Source organism: Falco rusticolus, chromosome 1 (genome assembly GCF_015220075.1).
Source record: "Falco rusticolus isolate bFalRus1 chromosome 1, bFalRus1.pri, whole genome shotgun sequence".
Lineage (NCBI taxonomy): Eukaryota > Metazoa > Chordata > Aves > Falconiformes > Falconidae > Falco > Falco rusticolus.
The window spans coordinates 82,963,275-82,969,359 of record NC_051187.1 but is presented as its reverse complement, the minus strand read 5'-3'; the positions used below and the strand labels follow the sequence as shown (position 1 = coordinate 82,969,359).

At 46.9% G+C, this 6,085-nt stretch overlaps 1 long non-coding RNA gene across 1 annotated transcript; it reads left to right on the top strand.

Annotated features, from left to right (window-relative positions):
* The first annotated feature begins 470 nt into the window (after positions 1–470).
* Positions 471–2,924, top strand: LOC119159307. Its single transcript, XR_005108074.1, has 3 exons — positions 471–615; positions 1,481–1,574; positions 2,527–2,924. It is a non-coding gene; the product is annotated as an uncharacterized LOC119159307 (long non-coding RNA).
* The last annotated feature ends 3,161 nt before the right edge of the window (positions 2,925–6,085 follow it).

Below are 6,085 nucleotides of genomic sequence, written 5' to 3'. Positions count from 1 at the left end.
TGGAAGAGGATGCCCAAGAAGCCAATGTGAAATCAAGACTGTGATAGCAAAGTTGCATCCTACAAAGCAACATGGGACATAAACCCTACCCCATCAGGTTTGTATAAAGCCCAGAGTCTGGGAGGTGAGTGGTCAGCAGTTAGTGCTGCTGGTGTTTGTGTCTGTTCAAGCACTTACAGATCTGTGATGTGTTTTGAAAGCTCTCGGGATGAGTCTCTCTTCCCTGCTAAGTCATTTCATGTCACTCTGTGAGGGTATCTTTACTCACAGCCTAAGCAAGCAGATTTACTCATTTCCTTAGAATTGCCCTCAAAATGAGAGGATTGTGTGGAAGAACCTGTGTTTTAAGAAAAAACCCTTTCAAATCAGGCTGAGAAGGTGATGCCAGCTGCTCCACTGCCTGCCTTCTGGTTTGTTTACATCTCTCTTTATTCTTTTTCTTTTTTTTTTTTTTTTCTAGCTCAGCAAATGAAGACATCAGATGGCCCACACCAGCCATGCTCACTTAGGAGTGCTGCTCTCTGTGCCTGCGGTGAAGGTGCTGGGTCATCCAGGCTGAGCAGAGCTGGCATGCTGCTGCTGTGCAGCTGCAGACAGGGGCTCGCTGGGCACGGGGTACGTATGCTGGTGCATAGCTTGCCTTTCGTCTTTCCTCTCCACACTCAAACCACCAAGAAGCACCAGCTGGTGAAGGAAAGGAGGTGGAGACAACACTCACAAGCTGGTGTCCATCTCAACCTCCACTGTGTAGCCTTACCAGCTCTCCACCACTTGTCTCATAGCTATGTCATCTTTCGTTATGATTTTACTGCTCTGTATTAGCTCTGGCAACTAACTGGGTTAAGATTATCAGCCACGTTTATGAACAAGCATGAAGGAAGTGAGGTCAGACATAGCACAGCTCTTGTGGCAGCACTTTCTTGTTTATTGGTGGATGTGCTGTCGAGGCAAATAAGTGTTCGGGGTTTTTTCTTTTTTTTAGCAATGTTTTACAGCGTATTCTGATGCTGTTTGCTTAGGCAAACATAGGCAAGCAGGCATCTTTGTAGTGTTACTGCTACATTGGCTAATAGAAAGCAAGGATACTGTGATGGGAGCCTCCCAGTGAGGTGGATTTGTAGTGGTTTTGCTTCAAAATGTGCTCATGTGGCATTTGACAAATAAAGAGACTTCAGAGACCAGCAAAAGGAAGCCTAGGCTGGTGTTGTCTAAGCAGTCTTGAAACTTAATAAATAAGCATCTCTGTCCCCTTGTAGGCATCTGAAAAGGAGGTTTAGTTTTGAGAAAAGCTGACTACCTGCTGCTCAGTAGCACTAAAAATGAAAGATGGTCCAATGAACTGTCTAAAAAGAGATTTGGGTGCCTTGTGTTAGACCTCCAGGTTTGAAACTTACGATCTTTAATCAGTTTAAGGGTGGCTGCGGAAATGCTGCAGTCATTAAACTATCTAATGGCAGTTGCTGTTTGTTTTCTTCCTCAGGAAATCTGTAAAGATTCCCTTGGGAGCAGTTGCTGCATAAGCCATGGGGGCTCGTCACTTTCCCCACTGAAAGACACTTGGCTCTGACAGTGAGGTGAGTCTGCTGCTTTCCTCTGTCCTCAGTAATGCCTGATCATATATGGGTTTCTGAAAATATTTGTGTCAGTCCTTGTATACACAGTGTATTTTCTGTAAGACAGTCATGTTTTGGCTCAGTGCAGAATATATATCCGTGCAAGCCCGTCTGTGTCCTTTGAATGCGTTCGGAAAGATGATACTAGAATAATTTCCTGGAATTGCATGACAAGGCTAAACAAAGGGTTATATTAAAGTACTGACTGCATATTGCCAATAACAGGGAATTTTTACTCCAGATTTCCTTTCTTACTGTGCTGGTATCAGCTAGGACTTCAGTTATCATACTGGATAAACCTTCATCTGTTTGAGGGGTGGAAAGGGGGATATACATACAATGCAGGTGGCTCCAGCCATGACTTTTCTCTCTGCACTGTTGGGGACCATGCGTGGGCCAGTGCAGCATCCATGGGCATACAGGGGACAGCACCCATCTGGGCAGATGGGATGGGAGGGCCAGGCCTGTAAATTTGTGTCCAGCTGCACAAACAAGTAATCAAGAGGCAAAATAGGGCATGATTTTGCTGGCCAGATGTGTACTCTTGTCCCAGGACTGGCGTGAGTAACGTACCTCAGTTTGATGGAGGGAGAAGTGGCTCTGGGCAGACCCTGCAGTACCAGCCTGGGGAGTGCTATTTCCACATGCCGTAAATTCACACCATGGCTCACCTTGTAGGGATGTGCCCTACAGCTGCTTCCTGCTCGCAGATTGGGTCAAATGCCATTGCCACCATCACTCATGCAGATGCCGCCAGCTTCCTGTGCCTCGATGCAGTAAAACCTCACATTACTTCTAGAGATGCTAGGAAGAAAGGGAAATGTAGTTGAAAGTTCAAGAGGGGTGGTTTCCCCTCGTATCTTCTAGCCTGCACTATTCCAAGTAACTTCCTGTCTTTCTGTTCTCTTTCCAGGTACCTGTGATTCTTATCCACTGCTGAAACTGCTGAAAGCAGCTGAAGGAGCAAGGGTGTTTTGATTGCCCCATGCTGTAGAAGGCCTAATTCTTAATTACAGTCTTGTGTTGGCTTTGCCAAACTCAACAGTAGTGCTAATGATAGATCTCTCTCAAAATTGGAAATTGTTTCTATTGTGTTTTATTTTTGAAGAAAAGGAGTGAGCCCATAAGAATGTCCTGCGTTTCCCTCTGTGGGATATAACTTCAGTCATTTCACCACTCCTAAGAATAAACTGACTCCCTACTGAGTTATTCATAACGCCTTTTCAGCCAGGCTGATGTATATCAGATCACTTCCTGAGGCTGCTGTGAGGAACACATCAAGCATCTCCCCTCGTGCTGAGTGCTGGCACATCACAGAATTTCTGTGGGACTCTACAAAGAAATAAAAAATAAAAATCAACACAAGCCAGACTCTGTCCCACATCTCAGATGAGCTGCGCAGCTTTTTAGCTCTCAAACCAACTCTAGTCATTGCACCCTCTGATGTTCTTCCTTATTCTGCCTCCTAAAACTCATTTCTTCCATCCTGCCCATATGTAATAAATCATGATCGACCAGGATACAGCAGCTGCAGTACATCACTGGTTGTATCACCCTGTCCCTGGGGCTTTCTCGCTCTTCCCTTTTTACTGCTCTGCTCTACTGGGTCATGTCTACAATAATTTTATAGACTGTAAATAGTTGGGGCTAGTATGCAGCTGCTCTGTGAATCACCTGGTGTGCTCTGGGGTGGAGTAAAATGCTTGGGAGTAAGAGGAACGGGGGAACAGGTTGCCTAGCCCCTAAGCAGGGCTGATAGGAGTAAAACTTTTGTTCTCAACCATAAAGGTAACTTACGGAGGAGTTGCAGCCAGAGCACTGCAGCAGGCGGTCCACTGCTGCTTTGAGATTGAACCCTCCAGGGTTATCAATTTGCTTGCTGCTGCTTTTGCTATTACAGGATTCCTCTGATGCACAGTGGCTTACAAAATGCATGAGGTTTGGAGGACATCAGCCTGGAGGGGTTCTAAGGCAGAGGAATCCCCTCTCAGTGAATGTGCACGTACCTTGTAGGTGCTGGGTGAAGGCAGAGAGCCTTGTGATGTCCTGCTCAAAGCAGGGAGTCCTGAATGATGATCTTGAGTGACAGTCATGTTCAAGAAGCAAGAAAACTGGTGTTGAGGAGGGTAGAAAGCACCTGATGGAGGAAGGGGGTAAGTATTAGAGGTGGGAAGGAGAGAAGAGAGAGAGGGGAAACGTAGAAAAAGGAGAGCCGCAGCCAAGCCTTGAGTCTGGAAGGCTAAGTTCACACCCAAGAGTGACACTGGCCAAAATGCTGATGATGGGTTTAGGGAGGCAGCTCCCAGAGACAGGAATCTGCCAGCCTGGCCATGCCTGAAGAGGTGCAGAATGAACCCTGACAGTTTTCAGAGCCTCAGAGACAGAAGTCCCCCAAGAATTCCAAACTCTTTTGAATGTTTTTATGAAAATATAATCATGTTAACCTGTTTGGGACTGGGAAATCAAAGCCTGAGCTTTTTCTGCACAACACTCTCAAGCACAAGCCTAGCCAGGGGAAAACCGAGGCTGAAATTCCCTCTGCATTTCATTTAAGCCAATGTGGGATGTATAGGTTCAGGGAAGCCGTTAGGTCTTTACCCCAGGACTGGCTCTGGAGCTGGCCCCAAGCAGTCACAATCCAGATATCCCCATGTAGCCCCTCACTGTGGCTTTGGAGGAGATGGACGCTCTCCGTGCCTGCTCACATGGAGTGAGGACCTGCTGTGGCACCTGCATGTGGTTGCACAGCATGTCCCAAAACTGGCAGGAGCCTCTGCAGCAGCAGGAAAGGTCTGTCACATGAGGTACCGAAGAGAAATGATAGAATATCCCCACAGTCCTGGGAGATAAGCAGGTGGTCTGCATGGAAAACAGGCTCCTTGAGTTAAATTGTATGTTTGGTACCTTCCTGTCCCTTGTGGGCTCTTTTTAGACTCACCAGAGGACTCCAGCATGTCCAGGGTTCTACCGGGGCTTGTTTTACATCACTTGTTCCACTTAAGTCAAAACTGCTTCGCAGCAGCATTTTAGCCCCTGGTTTCTCAAAAGTTAATCTGAATTACTGCCACAGGACTAGACCAGTGGGGCTAGTGACCTGCCCACATCGATCTTTGCAGCCTAAAATAGAGGCAGCCAGACTGGGCGAGTGCTGAAAATGCCTCTTCCGTGTACTTAGAACCAAGGAAAAGCTGGAGGTTGGGTTAATTTGATCTGAAAGCAGATGGGTTGAGGATTTCCACAGGCTGCAGCCTGCACGCTGTGCACAGGCAGGCTCCCCTCCACTCCGGAGCACAGGGACAAAACCACCAGGGAATAAATCCAATTGAGCTTGCCGTGTGGCTCAGAAAAGCGGGTGAGCTTGGGTAAAATCTTTTATGGGATCTACTGAAATAACTGGAAAAGCAATAAAATCTCTTGAGGTCATGCTGCCGGGCTGCACCCAAAGCCTATCACAGCCACAGCGGTACTGCTGCTACTGCAAAAACAGCCCTCCTTGGTTTGCAGTGATAAACAAATGATGCTAAAAGGGGGAAGGGATATTATAGTTTTGCAATTTTCCCAAACATACGTGCGTGCGTGTGCCATCTCTGCAGAGGGCAGCAGCTCATTGCAGCTGCGGAGGAGGATGCTGCGGCAGCCAGCTGCCATGCAGGGGCTGCATTCAGCTAAAACGCATGTGTAGCTGTCAGAACCCCTTTCCCTATGGCTATGCCATCATCCCGGGGCTAATTCACACCTGTCCTGGTGCAAGTTTGGGACTGAAAAGTGTATAATATGAATTTCCTGTGCTTCCTTTTTCCCTTACAGGCTCCCAAAGAAGGTTAGAGGGATAAAGGCTTTGTATAAAAGGGTCACTATTTATAGGGAAATTAATTCTCATGACAGGTTTAAGGTGTTAGCAAGTAAGGTGCTTTAACCAGAATAACCATGTGTGTTCTGTGAGGCTTTGTTATGGGCAAAATGAAGGGAGCAGGCACCAGCCCTTTCCCAGACAGGTGGAAGGGCTGGGGGGAGAGTTTAGCCTCCCATCCCAAGGGTGAAAGGGGCATTTTCCTGGTGCTTGGAAGGGGAAAAAGGTTTTCTGTGGTTTTAGACTGATCTACTTTTCACATTTTCATGAGCTCACTTATAATGTGTGCTTCTTAAGGAGAAGTGTCTTTTCCAAACCCATATATTGAAGTTTTGCTTTTCTTTACAAAAAGTTATGCTGTGGCAATATGCTATGCTGATTCTTTGCCCTTCCCAGCCCAGGGACTGTGGGAAGGGGGGGGTTTAACTCATTCCTCGAGCTAGCCCAGCAGTTCGTGCTGGGTTAAAAGCCAGTTCTTCAATCTTTTTATTTCAGCCTGGATTGCAAAAGGCTTTTTGCTTCTGCAAACCCCCCCCGCCCCAACCCCATTCCCGGAGAGAGCAGTGCCTCTGAGAGCAGACACATAAACTACAGATGAGGTAGATAATGTAGGTTTTCTAAT